We start from the raw sequence: 15,695 nt of genomic DNA on the forward strand, positions 1-15,695 counted from the left end.
GTAACAAAGCTAAAGCAAAATTAAATTGATAGTAATAACAATAGTGCAACTTGAGATTTGTTTATTTTTTGCACTTAGTGAAACCTTACTTTAAAAAAAAAAGGTATAAAAAGGTCTAAATGAAAATTACAAGAACTTCCAAGGACTTTGAATGCATCAACCAAAAAAGATAATAAAAAAGTACAGATTGACTTTTAAAGTCTCTCAATGAACATTGATGCTCAAAGTGCAGCCCCAGAATGATTTTGAGTGGCCCACGATCAAAAGACAAAAATAAATGAATGCAGGTGGAAAATTTGCCTGCGTAGCCAAACATTTGGATACCACTGTCACAGAATGAGAATGTCACACGTTATGCGCTGCACGTCTCATTGAGAGGTACTTTTGCATGTAAATGTTGAAATAGAAGTGGTCACTTCTAATTCTGTCTGATTATTTTTTGAACTTCCACGTCTGGATCTAGTCGCTGCACAAAGAAATCCTCCTGTGCCCGAACAAAGAAGTCACATCACATTAGACCAGTAACAAGAAGCTGGCCTTGTACCTGCCAATAGTAAGCATGAGTTTTCTTTAATTTGAAAATTCCATCTGACGTCTGCAAGTACTTGCAGTCAATGTAACTTTTTACATTTGGACATTTTATTTCAACCAAGCCAAATGATGGTGTTTCCTTGGGGTCATAAACGAGGCCATCAGGGGAGGCACCAAACCATGAATTACCATGAATTACTAGCCCACAAGGTGAATAATTCACATTATAATGGTGGACGTATTCTTTTGCTGCCTGAACTCCATGTCAGAACCTCTTCGCATTTCTTTGGTACCCCTGATTATTCACTCTGCAAGAGATTCAGCAGTGCAGTGACCTCTCACATGACACACTTCCCTAAATCTTGAAGAGGTTATTCTCGATTGTCGCAGCATGTGCCACTCGTAAATATAGCTCTGGTCTCGTGTTGATGACTCAATTCTGTGAGCTTATATCAAAGGATAACTGCAAACTCTGCAAATGAAACTGTTCCTCTTCAGTGCAAACCCAGACACACTCTGTTGGAGACAGACAAAGTGGAAGAGAAGGAGAAGGTGGAGCATGGTGATGTAACTGTACATCGGGTTAAGAGTTTGGGTTGCTGATAGGACAGTACACTTCCTTTTTGCACAAGTCCAAATTCAGAATCCACAAGCAGCTTCTCCACACTCATGCTCATGCGGCTTCTCCAGTGGATCCAAATCGCTATATGCCTCTGCCACTCGAAGCACAGACAGGTCAGGAAGAGGCCTAGTCATTCCCCTGAAGAGGGTACTCCTTTAAGTAAGAAAAAAAGACAAGAAAAAAACACACATGTATTTAACTCAGGGCTAAAATATATAAGGCAGCAAGAAATGAAAATGAAGTATTATGAACATTATCTACCTTAATCCTCCTTCACACCCTTTGAAATAGAGAACCAGAGACATAATGTTTATAACAGTCTTCATCATGTGTTCATAGGTCAACTTAAATTTTAATGTTGTACTTAAAATTTAGTCATATATTTTTATATAGTAGTTCTATATAAAAAATGTTTATTTTTAAATAAAACTACAAAATAGTTTTATGTTAAAGTCATTATACATAATGACTATAAAAATACAATGAACATAGCCCATAATTACTGCTAAGCTTTACTGCATCACAGACATCTCACTGAACTATTTTTAATGAAACATGTCATGCATGTGCACAGCTTTAAAACCTCAGGGTTTGTGCCATTGCTGTTCTGTTTCAGTACAGCTGTGAACTAAAGGAACGACTGGGACACTGAGCTGGGCAGTCTGGAACAGCAGAGTCACTATATGGTTACACAAAGCAATACCAGCCACACAGGAACAACTGCATGTCACCATAATAACCAGAACTGCATCTCTGAGAACTCCTGTTGAGAGATTATTTTCAGTCATTACATTTTGTTAAGACTTTGCTTTCAAATTGCTGGCACAAAATGGAGTGCCCTGTTAAAAATACTGTGCTCAAATGAACTTGTGTACAGGAAGCAACTGTCAAAATCAATAAATTAGAATATGGTTTTTGATGAGGTCTGTTTATGAGATTTATCAGTTTGCCATATTAATGTGATGTAATTCATTAATCTTTTGTCAGCTGTAAATTATTTCTGTAAATTACTATAATTAACAGAAATAAAAGCTTAACCAGTTTTGCAAAATAAATGAACTTATAAAATGCATTTTGCTTAGTGAATCAAACTACTGAAATAAATCAACTTTTGAAAATTACTCAAATTTGTTGACTACGACTGTACATTTGGGGATTAATTCTGATCTTTTAGGAAGATCAGTTATCTTTCTAAAATATAACTCTTTTAAACTTATGTTTACTAAGTGAAACTTTAAAGAAAAGCTTCTACAGACATAAAGTTACAAACTGATTCACAATCAACATTAAAACAATGTGGTACTAGTCTTGCTTTAATGTTATGATGAAGAAACATGATGATTACAAATGTGTACCAAGTTTCATAATTCTAGGATAAAGTATAGAATAGAATAGAATAGAATGACTTTATTCATCCCAGCAGGGAAATTATTTCGCAGTTACAGCAGCATAGAGACAAGACACACAACAACCACCACTGAGTAGCAATATAGACAAGATAAAATAAGAATAAAATATGACTTGCTGTCTATATAAAAAGCAGCTTAGAGCAGACCTTGCAAGGATTCAAAATGCAGAACAAAATGTATATGTAAATATATGTACAGCAAGTGTGCCACAGTGCATTGTGCGAAATTGGACTGATTAGTGCAGAACAGTGATTTAGATTTTATTGTATGGCTTGGGGCTGATTTTTTAAAATATTGTAGGGGGTGCTGTGGAGGAATTAGGCCACGCCCATCAAATATTGGACTGCAGTCCTGTCGGGGGTGGATAAGGATCGATCTCAGTGCAGCTCGGTCGAAACATGAGAAATCTAGAGCCAAACTTATGGCAGCGGCGTGACATGTCACTTCGCCGCGCTGCCACGACCACGCCCTCCATGGCCACGCCCTCCACTCAAAACAAGATCATCTTGATTAGGTCAAGAGAGCCAGAAATGGAGCTTTCCAAGTAAAAAAAAGTCAGTTCCTGTTCTGAGGGGGCGGGGCTTAGATGACGTCAGACAATGATGACATAGGATCGTCAGGGATCCAACCAGGATCCCTCATGCCAATTTTGGTGCCAGTTGACCTTTTTATGTGAAAGTTATTATAGGAGATTTGAAAGGTGCCTAAACGTATAGAATATTTAAATAAAGAATTACACAAGACTCAGAACTCCCTCTGCTCATAGTCGAACGGGAATAGATTTTAATGCGCATCTGCGGAACCAAAATATCACATACACATCGTTACAGAAATCCAAAATCTCTTGACTTCTACTTCTGATATCAGTTTTTTAGAGTCCCAGGTCTACTGGTGTGTATTGGGAAGCCTCAAACAATGGCGTTGTTCTCCTCCATTTACGTAGCTCTTCTGGCTCCGTCTTACACTGGATGTGTATTGGAAGTTCCGAGAATTAGGAGTTGACCTCCTGGAATAATTAAAGAGCCTTGACCTCACATCTGCTCCATTTCAAAGTTTATATTAGTCAAATTGTATATTCATTATCTGTCCAAACAGAGTTTCTTTCCCACGTCTTGAGCTCCGGCCCAGTTCCTTTACTGACGAGCAGGAGAAATGTCTGGCGCCAGAACTTTCTTGCACAACAGCTTAAACTAACAAGTTCCTCTCTTTAATTATTGTTATTCCATATCTCTCCAAATTTGAATTCCTTCCTGACTTCTAGGTCAGATTAACCCAGTCCATTTGACACAATACATTTCTTTTAGGTTAAAAGAATCTTAGTGCAAACCAACCAAACAACATAATTTTTAACTATTAATATAATTATATTCCTTTACATATCCCCCCTAAAATAAGTACACTTATTTTCTAGTTAGGAATGATTTCCTTAAAGAGAATTGTATGGGTAGAAGTCTACTTGTGGACCAATGAAGATAAAATGTTAATGTAGATAACACAACTACAAACTTATCATAAACAAGTTTATCCTACGGTGAATGTATAATTTACAGTGCATTTCTCTCCCATGGTCAACAGTTCCACCAGTATAGGTTCGAAAAACCCTGTCATTGCATCTTTCGTTCAAGGGAAAAAATTATCCTATGGTCCCAGAGGCAAAAACCCGCAGGCACAAATGGAACTGCGGGCCATGGTACCCGCAATGATTTTCACCTAACATCATCATTGGTCACATCGGCAAGGAATGAACAAAGTAGAGATAAGGCTTGAATTATAACACCAAATAAGTTCTCAGCAGCGATGCAGGGCAGCGTAGTGTAGCACAGTTCTTGTCCTTTGGTCGCAGAAGCAAATTGTTGTTTCCGGGTTGATGTTCCTTTGATTTTATTATTCTGTTCAGGGCCCCCAACGCATTCTCCATGTCCATGAGTCTCTGAGTCCAGCACACAAAGGGTCCCTGAACCACCAGTCTCTCTGGGTCGTCCTGAGAAGACAGAAAATACTGACCAGTATCTTATAGTACAATATGTTCCAATTAAAAGGTCTTTATTACTTGTATAGAGATATCCTTGATGCAACCGTTATTTGATTCTAAAGTCCCATTAATAACTCGCATGCGACCTGCGCTTAGTGGCATGATATACAGTACATTTCATTTAACATATTTCATGTCATATTATTACCGTCCTCTACATATATCCTCCACTCTACAAAACTCCCACCAGTCGCTTCATTTTGCAAACCTACATTGAACACTAAGAGAATTATTGTTACTTATACAAGAAATTCACAGACAAATAATTTACAGACAATTAACAATTAATAACCAGACACGCTACCTTTCCCAATATCACTCATTTACAGGGGACACTGTAAATCAAAATTGTACAAAAATCTCTGACAACACAATAAAATAAATTGGTTAAAAAGAAAAGCAGTTTATACAATATCCAAATGTGGCTGATTTGAAACATGGTCATTACAGAATCAATTATCCATGTAGACACATAATAATGACACCACCTTTGCATTATAATGGTGTCAGTTCCCCCAGTTCTCACAGTCTTGCTTGTTAACAGTCCATATGGTTGTCCAGGAACCATGACTCCACCCCAAAACATAAAATATCAGAAAACAAACACATCAACAAAAATAATTTCCAAATCAACTTCAACAGTGATAATCATAACCTTAAAGACCATTTCATGACGGATTTAACAAACATGAGGAATTATCAAAATTTTCACTCAAGGAACTCATTGTTTTAGCTCACTCAGCCAGTACTCAGGTTCAGCCATTCGCTTGGCAAATCTGCTTTTCCTGCGTCCAGCTTCTGAAAGACAGTTCTTATGGGAATATTCATCAAAACAGGATTGAGTTTTGTTTAGGTTGTATAAGTTTATCGACCAGGGTTTTCATGCAAAAGAAAGAAGCAAGGGAAGAAGCAATAGGACCAGAAACCCCTGTTTCCTCTGGAAGACTTTCATCTGCAGTTATAGAGTCTAGCATTTTGTTTTGTGTTGTTTCAAATAAGAGATTTAGTAACATTGAAATTTATTTTTGCATATGTAGATGCATTGCTTGTTCAGATACGTTGGACAACCTTTAGTCTAATTCAGTGCTATGTCTAGTAATTTCGTCATTCCATTATGCAAGTCATTTCTACCATACAGTGCTGAAGTAGTGTAATTACTGTTGCACTATATTATATATATTTAGTACACAATTAATTGGCAAATTACCCCCCTTTGATCATGACTACACCCTTATGTTAATGGAATTTAACAAATTAACTGTCCAACTCGTATATCCATCTAATATTTAGTTGTTTTTCCTTGTTTATTATTTTATTTTATTCCCTACAATACTTCCAGATTGCAACATTTCAAGTGATGAGAGACTGAGTCGGCGGTCTGACGACTTATGAAACATAGCAGTAAGCTTTAATACAAATCACTTCCTTTTATTTCTCATTGAGCCAGGCGCCATCAACTCACTCGTCTGTGAAGGTTAAAACTATAATAAAACTAAGGTTAAAAATATAAATATATTCCATTGAACTTGTTTTGTTTTTAGTGTATCTAACTACAGTATATTGCTCTTATCGTTGATACCGGAAAGCAATCTGCTGAAAATAACATTTCAGATTAAATAGTACTGTTACCATGGATAACTAGACCACATACATTAATCACGTCTAATTTATATCACCATGTTTTTGTTGCTTAGATTATGTACTACTCAGAAAAAAATCCTTTTGAGTTTGCAATACATAAATCCATTATGTAACTTCATTTTATTTATTTTGCCGTAAATAGTTCTGTTAGGCCAATTGGTTTGCATACTTTTTAAGTAAGAAATTGTAATTTTCCAGTAGACTTAGGTTATAACCAATTATGTCATTACCACACACTCTGAATTCTCTAGCTAGTCGACTCATGTAACTTGAGATATACAACTTGCACTTAATATTAAACTTTTGAGAACATTAAGGTCCACTTGAGCACCTATAGTGTAATCGATACAATTTGCAGATACCAGTAACTTTCCTTCCATTATTATAACCTTTTGTTTTATTGGTTTTCTTCTTCATTGTCAATTTATTCAACCCATGGGGACACAGTTAAGTTTTAACATGTTTCTCTTCATTAGTAAATCCACATTCATTCAGACATATGAATAAAATGTCAAAAACATCATTGAAGCACTAAGCCTAAGCCAAATTTACATCACAACTGCTACTTTCGTAGCAATGTTAGAATTTGTCATTTAACTTATATGTCCAGGTGTGTTAATCAGTTTCACATATGAACCTCCAAATGTTTTGTTTGTTAACTCATGTTTGACATGAGCATATGATTATCATCCTTGTATTTCGAGAACTGATCAAATTGTACATGATGCGGATACAACCAATGTTAAGGCTTAAAGCTACTCAACAGCTATTTGTTGTTGAATTTCTGTTTGACGTGAGTCAGTATTAATCTGGAATACTGACTTAAATGGCCAAATGCCATTTAAGTTGCATTATACCTGTAGAGTTTTAAAGTCTATGAATAAAATACTTTCTCAACATAGCGTTTCGTTTGTTTTGGCGAGTACGCCAAGTTCGCTGCTCTGCCACATCCCCTGAACATAAATGAAAAGTCAATTTTTTCAATAATGTTTAAAGCCCCATGCCTTAACTGCATTCTGACCAAGAATGAAGCCGATAGGTTGAAATCTCTAGGAGGAGTTTGTTAAAGTTCGATGTGAGTGAAAGTGAAAAATGGCCAAAATTTGACCTTTGACCCAAAATGGCTGAATTAACCTTTGGCAAGAAGTCTTTATTGTTGATAATTAGTGTAATATAGGTAAGTGAATCCTTCCTATCAATATAATTCTTCATATCTCGCCAACTTTTCACTGTATTTTGCAGAATTGGATTATCCTCCCTCTTCAAATGGGATTTCTTCCTGCTTGTAAACTCTAACAAATTATAAATGGATTACATATTCATTTTTCGAAAGGCACTTCCTGGCCTTTCAAATAATTGTGAAGCTACTCAATTCTTTCATGACAAGCCCAGTTTAGCAGCTGCACAGTCTTCATACTCACCCTCGGTCTTACAATAATAATTTAGAGAAGTCCCTTTCAATTTCTTTAGCTATCTTTTCAGAAATATGGATTGGTATCAGTTGCACTGGGTAAAGTTATCTTGGCAGGATGTTCATCTTTATGAGGCTTATTCTACCCATCCATGAAATTAGCAGACTCATCCATCTTGTAAGGTGTCTTTGAATTTCTTTTTGTACTTTGGTCAAATAATTTCTCAGCAATACCCCAAACTAGGCTTTAAATCAATCAATCAATCCCAGATATTCAGATGCTGAATCAGACCAAGGAAATGTGGAGGTAGATGGATAAGGGATTTCATCATTAAAACCAATTGGAATTGCTCGTGATTTATCCAAGTTAAATTTGTAGCCTGCAGTGAGCCAAAATCCTTAAAAATAGACATTAAAGCTAGTAAGGATTTTTCCGGTTTTGAGATGAAGAGAAGCACATCATCAACATACAAAACTATCTTATGGAATATCAAATCAGTTGAAAGTCCTATTATACTATCATTGCTACTTATGGACTCTGGAATTTTCATTATAAAGATATACCTGAGAAGGACAACGATTTAGTATTTGCATTGGCCATCAAACCATTGGCAAAGAGCTAGAGTCATTAATCAACACACAGGCCTTAGGAGAAAGGTAAATAAGTTTAACAAACTTTATAAAAGCCTCTCTCGGTCCAAATTTACTTTAGACCTGAAATAAATAAGGCCACTCAGGGTTCAGGAGACGACAGCCGTTAAACAAAGTAACACCCAATAATGAACTTGACAGCTTTGATTGTTGCATTCAGATTGGACGTAATCCTCCTTTTCTTCGACTTTTAAATCTAGAAACCAGTGTTACTGGGAGGAAACAGCAAAAAAACACTTCCACTGTTTAAATTGAAACAAGAAATAGTTTTAACTACGAGTAGAGTGCCCAGTTTGGGGAGCGGCAGAACAAATGTCTTTAATGTTGCAGAACAGAACTGTCATTGTGAGCAACGGCGCACAGATCCACACATTCTATGTGATCCACATACTCACGGGGCTTTATCCACTGCCTGGAGGACCGTAGCTGCTGCTTCGACTGTGTTGAAAGAGAACTCTTTATTGTTGCGAGAAAAGCACAGTATGGCTGGATATTCCATCCGGAACCCGACAATCTAACCCTAACCCTAACTCCTGGCGTACAGAGTTGAAACTTCTGCTTTGTTGGATATTTTGCAGAATGTCATGGTGAATAACAATGTTGTTACCTTTCTATTTTAATTTTTGTTTCTCATTATATGTCAGTATCTTCATTTTGTCAGTTGGGTAGTGTAGTCTCAAAATGACAACCCGTGTGTCTGGGGTGACCAAGGTGTCTGTGACATCCGTCCAGCCGAATCCTGTCCTTTGTATTTTCGTGATTCAGGAGCTCAGGTAGCCATGTTTCAAAAACATCCAGTACATTCTTTCCTTCAGTACCTGCCTTAGCACTGAAGATCAGTATGTTGTCTCAGTGTAAGCGTGCCTCTTGGTCATCCACCTGGGCCAATGTGGTGGCTAAGTTGTTCTCTATAGCTGGCAATCTGTTCTGCAGCCCAGCTATATTGTCCTCAGCAAGAAACCACTCTCTGCTTCTTCCAGTTTCTGTGCATCACTCTGTAGTTTTGCAGCAATAGTGTCCAACTTAGCTGAGAATGCCAAAAATTTATATTTCATAATAGCAGCATCCTTTGCAGTAATCTCAGTGGCCAGCACGCCGACATCCACCGCTATACTCGCATTAGCTTCCTTTAGCCTCTAGCTTCTAACTAGCTAGCTTGCTTAGTATTGTCTCAATAGCAAAAAGAGGATTTATGAGCCAAAAATGTCAGAGATGGAGCTTCTTTGTTGCAACAAGGTTTTTAAGACTTCTAGAACTCGTTGAAGTCGGCTTATTACACCCATAAAGAGTTTTGAATCAAAAAAACTAATGTGGCAGCACAAGGGTATCTGCCCTTCAAAGCAGGGTAACCAGAGGGTGTCACAGCGCCACCTTGGGAATTGCGCCCAAGGAAATAGGTAAGGTACGTAAGGTTCGTAACCAATGAGAACAAGACTTCATTCCACCACAAAATAGTTCATCTTATTGTTCCACGTTTTAAAAACCAGTAAAATTCAAAGAACCACAATAGGAAGGGAAGTGCACAGTACTGAGGCCTACCAGCAGGGGGAGGGCAGTCCAAATGTGGGAACTGGTTCCTAAAACAAATTAAAATATCAAAAATAAATCACCCCAAGCACTTGTGAACAGACACTCGATAGTGAAGAAATCCCAACACCGGTCACTCGCACAGCACATAGGTCCAGTTCCTCTGGATGCCCCCCTACCGCCTTCAGCTCTCAGCCTGGAGACAAAAGGGTGGGATTAAACAAAGCAAATAAAAAAGAAAGAAAGACACTACAATTTACACATGGGGTGCTAAAATGAGGCAAACACCATACACAAGCACACACATAGAGCACAAACGCACAAAGCTAAGGTTAAAGGAAATGGCACACCAGAGAATGACCTCTTTGGGGCGTAGCTTAGACAGGCAAACAAAGAGAACTAGAAACTGTTAGATGTCATTTTGCATCAGTTTTGTTGTAATAAATGGAATTCATGAATTCAACTCTTCTTGAACCTCATCAAGAATCTAAATGGAGACAGAATAATTCTCCACAAGCTGCAGACATTACAATTTACTTATTAACACAAAAACAACCAACCAGCTGCAGTAACATGATGAAAGTCTGCTTTTTCCTTCTGAGTACTTTCACAGGAAACCAGCCATACACATGACATGATCACTCACAGACAGCAACAGCTGAAGAGCTCACAACGGATGGATTTGGAGTCACTCCCAGCCTAACTCAATTGACAGGTGTTCGGTGCCATACAACTGCTATTAACAAAACTGTCTGCACAATATGCTGGAAAAGAGGAGGCAGACATATAACAATGTATTTAATTGAAGCTTTTTGTTCTCCCTATGTTGATGCTAATGATTAAATATATACAATTTATTGTATTTTGATCATTTTGATACTTTGATACTTTTGATACTATTTTGATACTTTGCACGTATCACAGCCATTAAAATTACAAAGTGCATTACAAAGGCAGACACAAAACAAAAATATAAAAATGTACATTAAATATAGCAGTCTAATTAAAAGCTTGTCAGTATGTCTTTAGCTGTCTTTTCAAAGAGTCAATGGAGTTCATTCCTGCAGTTCAGGACAGCAACAGAGAGTTCCAGAGTGTTTGTGCTTAGGTTATTCAAAATCATTTATATTCGTAAACAATATAATAGAATAGTTGGATAGTTGAATAGTTGTGCTTTTGAGTTTTTCTCGTTGGGTTTCCACAGAACGTTTCAATAAAATGTGTGCAATTATGTATTGTTGTTTTATGGTTATGAAAAGCAAAGAGTAATTTATCGGGCCCCATTGACAATATGTGTGGCAGAGAAAGAGTTATAAACTGAACACTCCACCATGAGTTAAACTGGTACTAGTGTCTCCCTGACGCACACAGTATGGCATAAGAACTTCTGCTCTTCGTTAAAAAATGTAAATTCTGTTGCGACACCTCCAGGCACTGCAACTATTATCTTTATTTCTCATTTTGTACTATTTATTTCTTTATCTTTTTTATGTATGTATGTATATGTATATTGTATATTATGTATATACACATAATCTGCATTTTAACTCAAGTCGAGCAAATCTCAATCTCGTTGTAATCTGTTGTTGACAATGACAAATAAATCGTATCTTATCTTCTATCATAACAATAACTTTGCATTGATTTCTGTTCATTTAAACTGACCATAAAACAAAACTTTCCGATTTTTAATTTTTTTTATTATAATCACTATCTGAGCTCAAAAACTACTCCATGATTAAATAATTATACTGTTTTAACATGGTTGAAAAAGATTTATACTTGTGAACAAATATTTATAACATTAACAGTGTTTGCAATGTAGAAATGTGTGGGTGTTTGCAAATGTGACTCCTCAACTTATATAATGTTTCATATTATATGAAATAGGTATATATGAATTAGTATTCATATACACCTATTTGAATATAGCGTTTGACAGATGGTCCACTTTTAGTTTCCTGTTTAACGCTAAATGTAATGATAAAAGATAAAAATGTATGAACACAAAACATATCACCTGGGCTGCACAGTGGCACAGTTGATAACACTGTTGCCCTGGGTTCGATTCCCGGCCCGGGGTCTTTCTGCATGGAGTTTGCATGTTCTCCCTGTGCATGGTGGGTTCTCTCCTGGTACTCAGACTTCCTCCCACCGTCCAAAACCATGACTGTCAGGTTAATTGGGGTCTCTAATGCACTTCGGTGTGGGTCATAATTGTTTGTTGTGTGTCTTTTTGTTGCCTTGCGACACACTGGCAGGGGCACTCCAGGGTGACCTCGCCTCCTGCCCATTGACCGCTGGATTTAGGCACCAGCATCTCTTATGACCTTATTAACGATAAGTGTCACAACATGTCAATTTATTGACATATGTAAAGGTTGTTATTCAAGTAACATAAAATAGTTAATTCATCACAATATTTTTAAAGCAACAGACCCATTAGGTTTTTTGGAGAGGGTTTCCAAAAATCAGTTCAGTGACCAATGTAAACTTTCCTTTAGGGTTAGGGTCTCTCTAGAGTCCTGCTAATGACATCATTACTTGACTCAGGTGTGTTGAAGTAGAGACACATCTAAAAGTTACAGGACACTGGACTTCGACGCCTGGAGTTGCCCAGCCCTGATGTATAGTACATACATGTAGTACATATGTGACAACCTGGAGTGGGTTTTCTTTAAAATTTTGAAACCATGATAGTCAAGGATGTTAAATCTATTTTCAGTTTGCAATGAATGATGGAAACCAACAACAGGCTTGCTCCAGGACAATTGAATTGCAAATTCAAAAGTTCTAAAAACATTTATGGGAGGGCCAGACAAGTCAAATATTTAAAGACATTTCCTTATTTTAATTTGCAATATTCTAAAACAGAAGATGTTAAAACAGAATTTATTAGTATAGTTTTTAACCATAAAGTCGGCTGAAGTAAAAGAAAAATATTTCTTAATATCAGTGGGGGAAGCCGTGGGGAAAAGGGGGAACATCTAGTGAAGAAAAAGGGTCCATCCATCCATCCATTCATTTTCTGTTCACCCTTTATCCCTAATGGGGTCGGGAGGGTTGCCGGTGCCTATCTCCAGCAACCTTGCAAATCCAGCAAGAGATAGGTTGCCGGTGCCTATCTCCAGCTACGTTCCGGGCGAGAGGCGGGGTACACCCTGGACAGGTCGCCAGTCTGTCGCAGGGCAACACAGAGACATACAGGACAAACAACCAAGCACACACACACACCTCGGGAGAATTTAGAGAGACCAATTAACCTGACAGTCACGTTTTTGGACAGGAAGCCGGAGTACACGGAGTACATGCAAACTCCATGCAGAAAGACCCCTGCCGGGAATCAAACCCAGGACCTTCTTGCTGCAAGGCAACAGTACTACCAACTGCGCCACTGTGCAGCCCGGGATGACCCTAGACCCAACAAAAACACAGCATACAAGAAAAAAGATACTCCAACAAAATAAACACACAATACTTGACACCGCCACCAGGGGTCACCACCGCCACCACATGGAGCCTCAGTCTCTGACAAAAATATACAGGGGTTGGACAATGAAACTGAAACACCTGGTTTTAGACCACAATAACTTATTAGTATGGTGTAGGGCCTCCTTTTGCGGCCAATACAGTGTCAATTCGTCTTGGGAATGACATATACAAGTCCTGCACAGTGGTCAGAGGGATTTTAAGCCATTCTTCTTGCAGGATAGTGGCCAGGTCACGTCGTGATGCTGGTGGAGGAAAATGTTTCCTGACTCGCTCCTCCAAAAAACCCCAAAGTGGCTCAATAAATATTTAGATCTGGTGACTGTGCAGGCCATGGGAGATGTTCAACTTCACTTTCATGTTCATCAAACCAATCTTTCACCAGTCTTGCTGTGTGTATTGGTGCATTGTCATCCTGATACACGGCACCTCCTTCAGGATACAATGTTTGAACCATTGGATGCACATGGTCCTCCAGAATGGTTCGGTAGTCCTTGGCAGTGACGCGCCCACAAGTATGGGGCCAAGGGAATGCCATGATATGGCAGCCCAAACCATCACTGATCCACCCCCATGCTTCACTCTGGGCATGCAACAGTCTGGGTGGTACACTTCTTTGGGGCTTCTCCACACCGTAACTCTCCCGGATGTGGGGAAAACAGTAAAAGTGGACTCATCAGAGAACAATACATGTTTCACATTGTCCACAGCCCAAGATTTGCGCTCCTTGCACCATTGAAACCGACGTTTGGCATTGGCACGAGTGACCAAAGGTTTGGCTATAGCAGCCCGGCCATGTATATTGACCCTGTGGAGCTGCCGACGGACAGTTTTGGTGGAAACAGGAGAGTTGAGGTGCACATTTAATTCTGCCGTGATTTGGGCAGCCATGGTTTTATGTTTTTTGGATACAATCCAGGTTAGCACCCGAACATCCCTTTCAGACAGCTTTCTCTTGCGTCCACAGTTAATCCTGTTGGATGTGGTTTGTCCTTCTTGGTGGTTTGCTGAAGGACGCACCAAGATACACGAACATAACATACACAATGTACCATAGCTTTTCTGATATCTTGTCCCAGTAACTCAAATCACACAGATTGAGGAAAAATTCCTGATAGTGTTCTTGCTGTCTTGATCACAGATGCACCAGCAAGATGTGCACCAACAATTTGTCCTCTTTTGAACTCTGGTATGTCACCCATAATGTTGTGTACATTGCAATATTTTGAGGCTCTTACCCTGCTAATTGGACCTTCACACTCTGCTCTTATTGGTTCAATGTGCAATTAATGAAGATTGGCCACCAGGCTGGTCCAATTTAGCCATGAAACCTCCCACACTAAAATGAGAGGTGTTTCAGTCCAACCCATTTCATTGTCCAACCCCTGTACATAAACAGCCTGAATAAAACAGTAGCATCACAACAACAAATACAATACAGTAGTGGAGAATGAAGATCGTCTGCAGCACTAAGTTCATGGGGGTGCACATAACACAACCTTGGCTGGACATATCATATCAATTCCCTGGTGAAACAGGCACAGCAGCGCTTTCACTTTCTGAGATGAATGAGAAGAGCTTCGTTCCCCCCTCCCATCCTCTCCACCTTCTACAGAGGAACCATTGAGAACCTCCTGACCAGCAGTATTTCCATCTGGTCTGGGAGCTGCAACTTGTCAGACTGGAAGTCTCTGTGAAGAGTGGTGAAGACAGCGAAGAGGATCATTAGGGCTCCACTCCCCCTATCCAGAACATTGCACACAGACACTGCTTAGCCAGAGCAAATCAGATCCTCTCTGATTCCACCCATCCTCTCCATGGTCTGTTCATCCAGTTGGTATCTATCAGAAGATTCCACATAATCTGCTGTAGAACAACCAGACTAAGGGTGTATTCAGACCAGATAGTCCGGTAGACTTGGTTCTATTGGGGACTAAAATTGCAACATTTGTTACATTTTCAGAACTGTAGTTCGCGTTCACACAGCACTGAGGTAAACGACTAAAACTAACTGAAAAACCTGTTCCCCCCGTCGCCTGTGGTGGCGCTGCACCAGGAACTACTGAAGGAATCGGACACAAAAACCTCTGAAGAAGACACAGAGGCAAGTACTTTTCTGTAAACAAAAATGGAGCTGCGTGTAGTTTTAGTAGTTTTAGAATTTCTATTTTGTCTGTGGCGCATGTACCAAAGAAACAACTTTCAATGATGGACTCGGGAAGAGGCGAAGATGAGTCAGGGCATTTATCTCCTCTTCTCTACACATCTGACCACAGGCCATTTTTTTTGCTAATGGTGAAAACATGTGTTTATTTTGATTGTATTTACCCAGAATGCCCTGCGCTATAATCCATTTCCTGTTTTTCTAACGGTCTCTAGTCA

The sequence above is a fragment of the Xiphophorus couchianus genome, chromosome 8 (assembly GCF_001444195.1).
Source record: "Xiphophorus couchianus chromosome 8, X_couchianus-1.0, whole genome shotgun sequence".
NCBI classification, from domain to species: Eukaryota; Metazoa; Chordata; class Actinopteri; order Cyprinodontiformes; family Poeciliidae; genus Xiphophorus; species Xiphophorus couchianus.